The sequence below is a fragment of the Podarcis bocagei genome (genome assembly GCF_964188305.1).
Source record: "Podarcis bocagei genome assembly, chromosome: 1".
Lineage (NCBI taxonomy): Eukaryota > Metazoa > Chordata > Lepidosauria > Squamata > Lacertidae > Podarcis > Podarcis bocagei.
The window spans coordinates 121487943-121501735 of record NC_138125.1 but is presented as its reverse complement, the minus strand read 5'-3'; the positions used below and the strand labels follow the sequence as shown (position 1 = coordinate 121501735).

Below are 13793 nucleotides of genomic sequence, written 5' to 3'. Positions count from 1 at the left end.
TGCACCCTAAAATGTTACAACACATTAAAAAAACCCCACAGAGAAGCAGTAGCCATGATGTTGACACAGATCTTCCTTTACATTTTTCATATTCATCCCCTCTGCCACTAACACCCCCCCCAAAAAAACGCAAAACTTAATGTACAAAACTGTAATGGCCCCTATGCATTACAACCTGGTCAACTTTTAAGTCAAAAGCAACATGCTTGCAGAACAGAACAGCAGCTTTTACAAATGGATTTCTGCTGAAATTGAAATTGTTCCCTTGTTAATCTCAGCCTTCCATTCCAGGCCAACAGGCTATTCTGGCTTTTATTAGATGCAGTAGAATCCAAAATAGAGGCTGAATAAAGTAATTGAATAGGAAGATAGTATAGTTTAGCCACCTCTCTCCCCCCCCCTTTGCTTTTATTCTCTCCCTGGGGGAAAAGCTCTTATTATTCTTTATTCTCAATCCAGTTGTTCCTTTTGGCAATCATGTAAATCCTGGCAACCGTCTCACAGCAGAAGGAGAAGTCAAATCAGCAGGAAGTTTCTTATGAGAGCAACAGGCAGCCGCGGAAGAAGAAAACCCCCAAACAATCGCTCTCAAAAGTGTTGCATTTATTTATTTTTTTAACTCCTTAAGAGATAAAAGGGGCCCTTATTCACTGAAAACACTTAGATACTCTTGAGAATAGAGTGCCCTTGATAATTGGTTTCAGCAAAGCCGGTGCCTCTGGGGGAAAAAAAGAAGCCATCTCTTCATTTCAAGTTGTTCCATTTCAGATCTGCAAATAGAAGGAAATGGTTCTCTCTAGCGTCCTTTGTATTCTTCACACAAACGTTGACACCAGATTATGGGCAGGGATGACAATTAGGGTCCCTGGGTCAACAGCATCCTAAAGCAGGACGAGACACCTGCTGATGCCACAGGGTTGCCAACACCTGGCAGACAAAAGAAGTCTGGGACCTGGAGAAAAACCTTGCAGTAAGAGGGCAAAACCAAATGAGCGAAATGCTCCAGAAAAGGGCAAGGTGGGGAAGGAGATGGGGGGCAGGGGGAGAGAGACTGGGAAGAGAAAGTGTGTAGACCATCAAGTAACTGGGAGACCACATCCCAAACCTAAAGCACCTGGGCACATCCTAAAGGTAAAGGGACCCCTGACCATTAGGTCCAGTTGTGGCCGACTCTGGGGTTGCGGTGCTCATCTTGCTTTATTGGCCGAGGGAGCCGGCGTACAGCTTCCGGGTCATGTGGCCAGCATGACTAAGCCGCTTCTGGCGAACCAGAGCAGCGCACGGAAACGCCGTTTACCTTCCCGCCAGAGCGGTACCTATTTATCTACTTGCACTTTGACGTGCTTTCGAACTGCTAGGTTGGCAGGAGCAGGGACCGAGCAACAGGAGCTCACCCCGTCACGGGGATTCAAACCACTGACCTTCTGATTGGCAAGTCCTAGGCTCTGTGGTTTAACCCACAGCACCTAGAGTGGCACAATTATGTGTCCAGGGCAGCTGTCTGCCAGCTCCATCTGGTACGAAGGCTGAGACCCTACCTGTCTGCGGACTGTCTCGCCAGAGTGGAGCATGCTCTGGTTATCTCCCACTTGGACTACTGCAATGCACTCTACGCTAACAACCAATACGCTCTACGGCTAACAACCAATAATAAAACCAAGTTGATTAAAATACAATTTAAAAAACAAGATTAAAATACAACATTAAAACATTAAGATGCAGCCTCTTCAGAGGAGGAGAAAGGAAAAAAGAAAGAGGGGGAGGGAATCGAATTGATTCTAAGCCAAAGGCCAGGTGGAACAACTCTGTCTTACCGGCCCTGTGGAAAGAAATCAGATCCTGCAGGGCCCTGGTCTCATGAGGCAGAGCGTTCCACCAGGTCGGAGCCAGTGTTGAAAAGGCCCTGGCTCTGGTTGAAGCCAATCTAACCTCCTTAGGGCCTGGGACCACTAGGGTGTTGCTATTTATGGACCTTGAGGCTCTCCTTGGGGCATACCGGGAGAGGCGGTCCCGTAGGTACGATGGTCCTAGGCCGTGAAGGGCTTTAAATGCAGTTCTGCAACAGGAGCAAAATCTCCTCTGTACCCTTGACACTGGATAACCTAGCCCTCATGCTGGGGTTGGGCAGCCAGGTACACTGGCCTCAGAGGGCTAGGTTGGCTGGAGGGCACATCAAGGACATGCCAGACTTATGCTGTTTTGAGTTTAGAACTTTATTCGAACAAGACTTCTGCTCCAGGCCTCAGACAAGCTCTGTAAGGGTCTGGGAGGCATCCAAAGGGGTGTCATTGTACTCCTAGGGCACAGAGATGGAGTGCATATCTCTGTAGTACACAGAAATTTAGGACGCATGTGATACTTATTAGCATTTTGACAGTTAATCGAGAATAATAAGGATTTTGCACATTTTCCATTTGGGCAGGCTGCAGCTGTTTTTCTGTGGGCAGTGCCAATTGTAACAGCAGCCCTGCAACCACAGAGCAAGGCTGTTCCTCTTGCTACATCAGGGCTATAAGAAATGCATTCATTTGGCCCCCAAATTATCTGCTTCCAAACCTGCCCAAAATAGGTCAAGGTAAGATGCGAGACTCTTAAACTTCACCTTTATGTTAAAACATGTCGTGAAGCCATTAATTACAGATGGCGTAAGGTCTGCATTTGATACCTATTTTGCAGCAATCATTATCATACAAATTAAACTAAGCCACTCTGGAGAAGTACTTATATTCTCTCAAATAAGACAAGGGAAAACTTACAGGTCAGTGTCGAAGTGGGGTAATTATTAGTTTAAAGATTTTATTTTAAAATATAGATCTGGAGCATCTGACTTCAGTGATGAAATCGCAAGGCATGCAGTACAACTTGAGTTTCAGCACATGATCTTATATTTAATTATGTCTTTGTAGTCAAGTACCGTAATAGACTCATACAGTTGGAAGGGTGGCGCTGTGATCTAAACCACTGAGCCTCTTGGGCTTGCCAATCAGAAGGCCAGTGGTTCGAATCCCCACAATGGGGGTGAGCTCCCGTTGTTCTGTCCCAGCTCCTGCCAACCTAGCAGTTCGAAATTATGCCAGTGCAAGTAGATAAATAGGTACTGCTGCGGCGGGAAGGTAAACAGAAGCTCTGGTTTCCGTCACAGTGTTCCGTTGCACCAGAAGCGGTTTAGTCCTGCTGGCTACATGACCCAGAAAGCTGTGGACAAACGCCGGCTCCCTCGGCCTGAAAGCGAGATGAGCGCTGCAACCCCATACAGTGGTACCTCGATTTAAGAACAGTCCTGTTTAAGAACGATTCAGTTTAAGATCTCTGCAAAACTGGAAGTAGTGTCCCAATTTTAGAACTTTACCTTGGTCTAAGAATGGAATCCGAACGGTGGAAGGGCGTTGGCAGCAGGAGATCTCATTAGGGAAAGTGTGCCTCGGTTTAAGAACAGTTTCGGTTTAAGAACAGACTACCGGAATGGATTAAGTTCGTAAACCGAGGTAACACTGTACTGGAGGTCCGTTCTTAACCTGAAACTGTTCTTAACCTGAGGTACCACTTTAGCTAATGGGGCCTCCCACTACTGCCACACGATTTCTGTTCTCATCCTGAAGCAAAGTTCTTAACCCGAGGTACTATTTCTGGGTTAGTGGAGTCTGTAGCCTGAAGCGTCCGTAACCTGAAGCGTCTGTAACCCAAGATACTGTAGTTGCCTTTGACTGGACTTAACTGTCCAGGGGGCCTTTACCTGTTACCTACAAATGTCATCTAGTCCACCTCTCTGCTGGTGCAGGAAATCCACTGCATTGCTAAGAGATGGCCATGATGATGAGCCTATGCTTAAGAAACTTCAAATGAATGAGAGTCTACTACCTCCTAAGGAAGTCTGTTTCATTGCCCAAATGCTTATCATATATTTTTTGCATAAAATGGGCAATAAAATAAGACATGTGTGATGGATTTGACCTGTTTTGTCTGGGATTTTCGAGAAGCTACCTTGCAAAACTGCAGATGGTAGTGTTGTCAAAATCCCCTTTCTTACCATTTCAACCATTTGGTTTGGGTCCTACCCCCCCCCCCCCGGAGCAACAGAATACAGATCTGCTCCTTCATCTAGGTGACTTCAAATATCTAAATATGGCGAACCATTTCCTCTTTCCACTTAAGTCCACTAAGGTCTCAGAACTTTGTTTTATTCTTGTTCCTGAAGGTCTTTTCCCCCCAGGTTTTAAAGCATTTTATTCACTTGTTTTGCAAATGTAGCAGATAAGCCAGTGGGATGTAAAATATCTCCCCTGTACTTATTTTCACACGTCTTCCTAATGTTGAAAAACAGTATTTTGCATGTAGGTGTTCTGTGTCAATACAATTAGTTTGAACAATGAATAATAATAATAATTTATACCTCGCCCGTATAGCTGGGTTTCCGCAGCCTGTGTGTGGCTCCCAACAGAATATTAATAAAAAAGCAATAAACCACCAAACATTCAAAACTTCCCTAAATAGGGCTGCCTTCAGATGTCTTCAGATAGTTGTTTATTTCCTTGACATCTGATGGAGGGCGTTCCACAGGGCAGGTGCCACTACCGAGAAGGCCCTCTGCCTGGTTCCCTATAACCTCACTTCTCGCAGTGAGGGAACCGCCAGAAGGCCCTCGGAGCTGGACCTCAGTGTCTGGGCTGAATGATGGGGGTGGAGATGCTCCTTCAAGTATACAGGGCCGAGGCCATTTAGGGCTTTAAAGGTCAGCAAAAACACTTTGAATTTTGCTCAGGAAAACTCCACTAGTTCAAGAGGCAACTTCTTTTCCACAGTGGTCAACTGGCTTCCTCTGCGAAGCCCAGGAGCAGGATAGGACCAGAATAGCCCTCTCCTGCTCATGATCCACATCAACAAGCATTCAGAGTCTCTGATCTTGGGAGCTTTGAAACTGCCAGCCCGCTTGCAATTTCTCCAGGCTGGCAGAAACGGGAGTGTTTTTGTTTTCTATTTAACTGTAGCACCCTGCTTGTGGTTAACGCTTAGCTGGAATGAAATATTCAACGCAGCAATAGAGAAATTAAAATAATTATTTATTTGTCAGACAAATAAATGAGAGGCACAGTGGTATATGGTTACCAAGCTCTGGCCTGGCTCCTGCCATTATGGCCAGCCCTTATATTCCCTTAATCCAGCCCCCTTTGCTCCTCCTTGGGCTGCCTCTGTCCAATCAGCCTGGTTGGATTTCCTATTGGCTGATTGCTATATCCAATCCTAAAAGATACACCCACATCCTCCTGTCCTTATATGGAGGACAAAGAGCTATATATTGTTACATCTATAAATGACAAATAAGTAGTAATATATCTTACATGTGTCTCAACAAGGAATCTTAATTACCAGCTCACCTCTTGCCCTCCCTGCCCTATTGCCTTCTAAAACAAATGGTTAATCTTAAATTTTTATCTTAAACATATGTCAAGGATCTTGAGTTTCACATCAACATTGAAAGATATCCTTCATTTGAAGGTTTCTAAACAAATGTCTGACAGCCATATATCAGGACAGCATTTGATGGCGTCTTCTTGTCTGGCAAGAGGCTGGGCTCAATGGCCCCTGTAGTCTATTCCAACTCTAGGACTCTATGATTCTATGAAATAAGAATCTAACATCTAAATTTGTTACTTTCTAAATCCTTTGCATAGTTACATTTAAGCCAATATATTTAAGCTAATATATTTCATACATTATCATAGGTAACCTTTTAAAAGGAATAAAGCTTCTCAAAGTAGAAAGGAAGGAACTCAGTAAAAAAAAACAGTTTTTAAAGAAGGCTCTTTAGTTTACACCTCCCCCTCCTTTCCAGCCTCAAAATAAAATAGGAAGAAGCTTCTTTTTCCCCAGCCAAGCCAGTTGCCTTTTCTCTCAGTTTAAGAAAGAAACAGTTTTAAAAAGACTTCCCAAAAAAAGCCTCTCTTTCTCTGTCAGCTAGATGCTTCTCCCCATTTGCCTCTGGCCTTAGAAAATACAGCTCAAGGTTTAAAAGAGGCCCATGGTATCATTTTACTATTTGCCCATTCCTAATTATATTTATCTCTGCCTTTGTTATCTTCTGTAACATGTAGGGTCAGTGTCATTACTCAGTCTGTAATTTCAGCTTTTACGACTTTGAGAATTGCTTTCTGCTATCAATCAAAAGGGGCCCCTTGTCTAAGAGGAAGAAAACACTGTTTTCTTAAGCAGCTAGCTTTCTTGCCTGGCATGAAACGTTTGAAAATCTACTTTTGAAAATCTAAGCCCTCTTTAATATACAAGTCCTGATCAAACATTAATAAAATGCAGGCTTATGCCTGATGCCTCATAACAAATGCTGGAGATTTTCATTCACATTTCAATACTTAACTGGTCTCTTGGTATCCATTACAATATTGTCACCGACTGCTGGAACGCTACCAATGATTTGTTGTCAAAAACAGAAATTTCAAAAGCCTGCGGGATTAGTTGGGTCAGAAATTATGCACTGTGCTTCATTACCATATTACTGAAATTACATGCAGTCTAAACATTGTGTTTTTCCTCTTGATATATAATCACATCATGTTAAGATTTGATTCCAGAAGACTTAGCTAATTAGTTTTCATCATCTTCAGCTTATGTTTACGTTTCCTTGTAGCTGCTTGCAAGTCTCATGCCAGTATTTTTCAGCGGAGTTTGTCAAAAGTAGTTAACCCTGTCTTTGCTAGTTGTCTCGGGAGACTGTAGTGCTCTGGGTACATTCCACATACTGAAGCCTTGTTTATAATACCATTATGGGATACATGACTCTGCTAAGTGTAATAAAAAGAGTGTCTTAGGCCCTCAACTTTCTCTATCACACAAAGTAAGGGATGCGGAACCCAGAGCTTCCTGATAGCAGATGACACTGAGAAGATAAAGTGATCCCCATATGTAACGCCATACAGTCCTATGTTGCCAACATAGGACATGAGTGGCACTGTGGTCTAAACCACTGAGCCACTTGGGCCGGCCAATCGGAAGGTCAGCAGTTTGAATCCCCATGACGGAGAGAGCGCCCATTCATAGCTGTCAACGTTTCCCTTTTTTTAAGGGAAATTCCTTTATTCCAAATAGGATTCCGCGCAAGAAAAGGGAAAAGTTGACAGCTATGCTCCCATTGCTCTGTCCCAGCTCCTGCCAATTTAGCAGTTCGAAAGCACACCGGTGCAAGTAGATAAATAGGTACCGCTGTGGTGGGAAGCTAAAGAGAGTTTCCGTGCGCTCTGGTTTTCACCACACTGTTCCATTGCACCAGAAGCAGTTTAGTCATACTGGCTACATGGACTATGGACAAACACTGGCTCCCTCGGCCTGAAAGCAAGATGAGCGCCACAACCCCATAGTCGCCTTTGACTAGACTTAAACGTCCAGGGGTCCTTTACCTTTACTATTTAACACACAAGGTGGAGGTTGGTGGAACAGTCACCCCCCCTTTTTTTTTTACTCAACTACATGCCTGCACATGTCTGAATGCAGTTAATGCAAGTTAATAGTGTGAGAGATCTCCATTAACGTGCTCAGGAGGAAATAATAGGTTGGATCCCAAGTGATGAGTAGGGCTGGAATGCAACCGCCAACAGCAAGGACCCTGTTACCTCAAGCATCCTTGCAAAAGGGACGAGACTCTCTCCTTGTCCACTCCCAGCTTCTTCTTTTCTCCTATGCAAGCTAATGGAGCAATTGCTCTGTCAATGAAGTTGCTTTGGAAGAAAGGAGAGTCTGCCTCCTTGGAAATGGCTGGGGGAGAGATGCCTGCCCCCACCAAAAACCCTTGGAGTTGCGGGATCATAGGTACATACGAATCTGCCTTATATTTAATCAGGCCAGTGTGTGTGTGTGTGTGTGTGTGTGTGTGTGTGTGTGTGTGTGTATGGACCCCTGACCATTAGGTCCAGTCGTGGCCGACTCTGGGGTTGTGGCGCTCATCTTGCTTTACTGGCCAAGGGAGCCGGTATACAGGTTCTGGGTCATGTGGCCAGCATGGCTAAGCCACTTCTGGTGAACCAGAACAGCGCACGTAAATGCCATTTACTTTCCCACTGGAGTGGTACCTATTTATCTACTTGCACTCTGATGTGCTTTCAAACTGCTAGGTTTGGGGCAGGGACCGAGCAACGGGAGCTCACCCCGTCGCGGGGATTCGAACCGCCGACCTTCTGATCGGCAGGTCCTAGGCTCTGTGGTTTAACCCACAGTGCCACCCGCATCCCATATATACATAATTTTTATTAAATTTTATCGTTTCCGTTTCAAAATACTCATTTAAACAACCTTAAATCAATGACTTTTCTTTTCCTTGGTTCATTTTGCATACCATACATCCCTGCCTATTTTACATGAACTAAACCGTTCAGTGTTCCATTATTACATCCATCAAAACTTATTTACCGGTACACTGTTGAATTTATCTTAATGCTACCAGCATTTTTAAATGAACACTATTTTCACCTATATATTCAGTAAACATTTTCCAGTCTTCTTTAAACGTACTTTCTTCTTGTTCTATATGTTAAATCTTCAAGCTGCGCGTATTCCATCTGTTTAAGTTGCCATTCTTCTTTAGTTGGAACCTCGCTCGTTTTCGATTTTTGGGCTAACGAAACACGGGCTGCCGTAGTAGCATACATAAAGAGTCTCTTTTGACATCTGGGAATTTCCCTCTGAATTATCCCCAACAAAAAAGACTTTGGGGTTTTTTTCCGAAAAGTACTTTTAAAATATTTTTACCCAATTCATTATATATCATTTCCCAATACTCTTTTACCCTTTTGATCCATCTAGCTCAGGGGTCTGCAACCTTTAAGACAAAAAGAGCCACTTGGACCCGTTTCCAAAGAAAAAACAACTCTTTATTCAGCTCATAGTGGTGAGGAGGAATGAAAGTTTCCCCAAAGTATCTGCTTTATATACATTATTTACACAATGGGCTGCACGTGATTGGCTAATTCCGGAACTCTCCTGTAGGCCAAACAGGTTGTGGATTCACTTCCACCTGGAGCTGGATTGGGTGGCTCCTGCAGACCAATCAGACTGCTGCATTTTGGATCCTATTGTTCTAGGACCAATCAGATTGCTGCATTTTGGATCCTATTGTTCTAGGACCAATCAGACTGCTGCATTTTGGATCCTATTCAACTCAGTACATAACAGCAATCTACTCTGGTCAATCGCAGGGCTAACCACTGATCAACAACTTTGGTCAATCCAGTGAGTAGATCCCTGCCAGTTTGTTAATAGTGGGAGTAGATCGCAGTCTGCCTTAGGAGATTTCCCCTTGCTTTCCCCCTTATTTTTGCCTACTATTCTAAGTACTTGACACAATTATATATTTAGAAATAAATGCACTTGACACACATATAAGTAGATGCTACGCTTGAGCCCATGATATATAATTACAGTTTGCATCACTATCACGGAACGTATTATTAAAAGGGAAGTTATGACACTTTCAAATCCACATTAGCATATCAAAGAATGTGCTCTTAAATTGGAATGCGTGAAATAAGTTACATTTAACACACGCATATAAGGGACCTGCAGATTCTATCTATTCATGTAGTTTAGAAAGAGATTTGTCTGACCAATTTAAGATGTTCCCCTTGCATAATCCACTCGCAAGGCCCATTGTCCCTTGACTTGTAGGGGAAATGTCTCACACACATGATGGCATACGATGAAATAGGCTCTGGCTATTCCTGTCCACATAGGTAATGCTGTGGGTTAAACCACAGAGCCTAGGGCTTGCCGATCAAAAGGTCGGCGGTTCGCATCCCCGCGACGGGGTGAGCTCCCGTTGCTCGGTCCCTGCTCCTGCCAACCTAGCAGTTCGAAAGCACATCCAAGTGCAAGTAGATAAATAGGTACCGCTCTTGCGGGAAGGTAAACGGCGTTTCTGTGAGCTGCTCTGGTTCGCCAGAAGTGGCTTAGTCATGCTGGCCACATGAGCTGTACGCCGGCTCCCTTGGCCAATAAAGCAAGACGAGCGCGGCAACCCCAGGGTCAGTCACGACTGGGCCTAATGGTCAGGGGTCTCTTTACCTTTACCTATTCCTGTCCACACTGCAGGGTGACAGAATTCACCCACCAGCACAATATGATGCAAATGAGTCATGCCATAGCATGCTTTGCAGACTCTCCTCATAAACCTCACAAACCTCACTTCATTTTCATCCTGCATAGTGAGAAAGGGGCTCTCTCATGTTAGGCAAGAAGGCTGCCGAAGCAAAACGCTTTGTCACTACTTTGCCAGCCTGACTGACTTTTGCTATGGCCGTTGAAGAAGCATCTTCACTTCTTCCATAGCCACCACAGAAGGAAAGTAGATTGATGAAGTAGGAATGGTGAATTAGGGTTATGACAACTAACCACGACTGCTGGAAGAATAGTGGAGGGAGCAGAATTAAGCCAGTTAGGGTGGGCAATGAGCTGGTGTGGGGCAGGGAATATGGTCTAGGGTGGGGGGAAGCCTCAGGTCCAGGGGTATAATGCGGCCATAAAAAAAATCAACAAGTGAGTGAGGAGCTAGCTAACCAGTAACTACAGCTAACCACCGGAGCTATCAATGTGCAGAATGGAATGCGTTTCAGGAGTTACAGTACAGTGGTACCTCGGGTTACATATGCTTCAGGTTACATACGCTTCAGGTTACACACTCCGCTAACCCTGAAATAGTGCTTCAGGTTAAGAACTTTGCTTCAGGATAAGAACAGAAATCGGGCTCCGGTGGCGCAGCAGCAGCAAGAGGCCCCATTAGCTAAAGTGGTGCTTCAGTTTAAGAACAGTTTCAGGTTAAGAACAGACCTCTGGAACGAATTAAATACTTAACCCGAGGTATCACTGTAAACTGCTAAGAAAGAAGTCTGAGGGCTAAAGAAATAGTAATAAAGAGTTTTAGGAGCTATGTATTTGTGATCTAGACTGTCCCGTGGCATCGCTTCCATGCTGGCCCAGGTCTGGAGACCAGTCTGCCGTGCTCCAATCATCATCTGCCACTCTCTGAGTGGTTATTTGGGGAGGCCTGATCTGTGGGAGAGGTCCATCTCTAGCTGCGCTGCTGTTCTTATTCCCCCTCCCCTCTATTATATACAGGTACAAGAGAGGCCCTTTTTGAGCAGACTGAGTAGGGTCATACTTGTAGAACATAATGACCGCTCCCCACATTAAATGGGGGGCGCCCTTTGCGTGGTTGCGTGTAGCCCCTGGACCCTATGCGGCCCCATTAGCACAGGCTTGGCTTCACCTTCCCCCAGGTGGGATACCTGAAGGTCTCCGCCTACCTCAGTCACTTGCCCAATCCCGCCTGGGGAAGCGTTGCCAAGGTGATCAGGCCAGGTAGGGGGAGGGACTATCTGCCCACACAATAGAGGGAGGATCTTACCTGGGAATCCTCAGTTGGCTCCAGAGTTTTTGAGGAGACTTAGAAGGGTCATGCTTGTAGAACATAAAAACAGAAGAACATGCAGGATATTGGGGCAATAGCACCCTCCCCTTTGTGATTCCCTGCAACTGGTATTCAGACTCTGCCCTGCATATTTTTCTTCCACGAACCACTTGATGTACGCTGCTGCGTGAAAAGGAAAGAAAACTAGGATTGCCGTAGATTTGGAATTTCCCGGACATACACGGAATCAGTGTCCAGGTGGAAACCCGCACAAAAAAAATGTCAACCCATGTCGGCCATATTGTTTTTGCCAATTTTCCTGAAGAATAGCTCAAAAACGTTTTCTTTTTCTTGGCGAATTTGCCATAAAAAAAGGCTCAACAACGTTTTAAAAACAACAACAACAACACAATACCTTAACACAACTTTTCAAAGTATGGCAACCCCAATAAAGTGTGTATGACTGGGGTATCTGATTAAGCTGGAAGGTACCTTTCTTCTCATGCAACCAAGTGCAATATGCAAATGGCGAGAGAAAAATACATGACATTGGGGACTGAACCAAAATTCAGTCCTCATCCTACATATTTACTCCCTACATGCAAGTAATGCATAGAAAGGTCTAATATGTAACCCTAAACCTAAATAATTGTGCAGGAATATTTATATATTGGCTTTATTTGGAGAGTCCATTTTTTGTAAAACTAGTGAAATAGTGACTACATTTTCAATTTGCAATGGCCAACACAATCTGTCCTGGCACATACATGCCAGCGGAACAGGTCCTTGCCATCAGGCTGTTACTATTACCACGTTGAAACCATTCATTTTCAAATATTATTTGTTAAGGTGCGGTTTATGTAGTATGAATTACTGATCTGATATCAAACATCCTGGATGCATTCCATATGTGTGTTATTTACAGTGTATTTTCATTGTTGGTTAAATTGCTTGTCAGTTTTCTGACACAGTAATTAGATTACAACAGATCAGCCTCACTTGATGAGAAGCAAATGTTTGGGCCGTGACTGCTTATTTAAGCAAATCAGTTTGGATTGAAAATGAAATATTGGTGATGGCTTACATTTAAATTATCAGCAAGCTACATTTAACCAAGCCTGGTGTACTTACTATGAAATAAGCCCCACTGAATTTAAGAATATGAGAGAAGAAGACAAAGAAGAAGACGACGACCTGGGGAAATCTTGGCAGGATATGCCAGGAGAGGAAGATGGAAAAGGTGCCGGACACAAGTTAAGAGGCTGTCCTGTATAAAGAAAGCTCCACAAGTAGATTTCTAAAAGCAGCCACACAATAAAAGCAGCCAAAATTACAACAGGAGGAGCTTTCATCGCAGAGAATGATGGTACCATGCAGCTGGACTGTGTCGTGAGGGAAATTGGCTGGGGTGGAAACAATGCAAACATCCAAAACCCAGTGGTAATCTGAACATTCTGGGATTGAACTTGGAACTATTAGTATATAAAGCCCCAAATAATCTCAGGCCAATGGGATTAAAAGACTTCCTTCAAAATTAACATTTTGGAGCTACTTTTAAGGACAATCACCAAAAGCGACACTGAATACGTCCGGATTTTCCCAGACATTTTTAGCAATTTCCGCCTGGACATTGCTTCCAACTGCAGTATTCTGGCTATGTCTGGGAAATTCTGGATGTATGGCAACCCTTCTTCCCAGCTACTTCCAGATGTCCCAGCTAAGGTGGGAACATCAAATGAGGCCTCTCTCGCCCCACTTCAGGATAGCATGTCTGCCCCACCAATCGAGGAGCCTGAGTTGGACAGCGAGATGGTCAAGCAGACTCATTTCAGTACAAGAGAACAAGGAGTGTTGTTGTGACTGCCTTGAAACAGGAATGTATCCCCTCCATTTCCCTAAGAGCAATGTGGTTTCATTTCCCTCCCTTGACAGCATAACCGATTGTGATTGGTTATGCAGTATTGTGACATCCTTGCGTTCCGCGTGCAATGGTGGATTTGCTAGGAATACGCAAATCAGAAAGGCCAGGCGAGAAAAATGGCAGCAAAAGTGTTATGTACTGAGTTGAATAGGATCCAAAAGGCAGCAGTCTGATTGGTCCTAGAACAATAGGATTCAGAATGCTGCAGTCTGATTGGTCCTAGAACAAAAGGATCCAGAATGCAGCAGTTTTATTGGTCCACAGGAGCCACCCAATCCAGCTCCAGGTGGAAGGGAATCCGCAACCTGATTGGCCTACAAGAGAACCCCGGAATTAGCCAATCATGTGGGGCCCATTGTGTAAATAATGTGTATAAGGCAGACATTCTGAGGGAACTTCCATTCCTCCTCAACACTATGAGCTGAATAAAGAGCATGAAATCCACTCTCGACTCCGAGTATATTTCAAAAG

The 13793-nt window shown here is 44.2% G+C and overlaps 1 long non-coding RNA gene across 1 annotated transcript; it reads right to left on the bottom strand.

The window, feature by feature from the left end:
- Positions 1-582: 582 nt before the first annotated feature.
- Positions 583-11735, bottom strand: LOC308582205. The gene is made up of 2 exons (XR_014005553.1): positions 11399-11735; positions 583-770 (listed from the first exon to the last, which is right to left on the bottom strand). It is a non-coding gene; the product is annotated as an uncharacterized lncRNA (long non-coding RNA).
- Positions 11736-13793: the final 2058 nt, after the last annotated feature.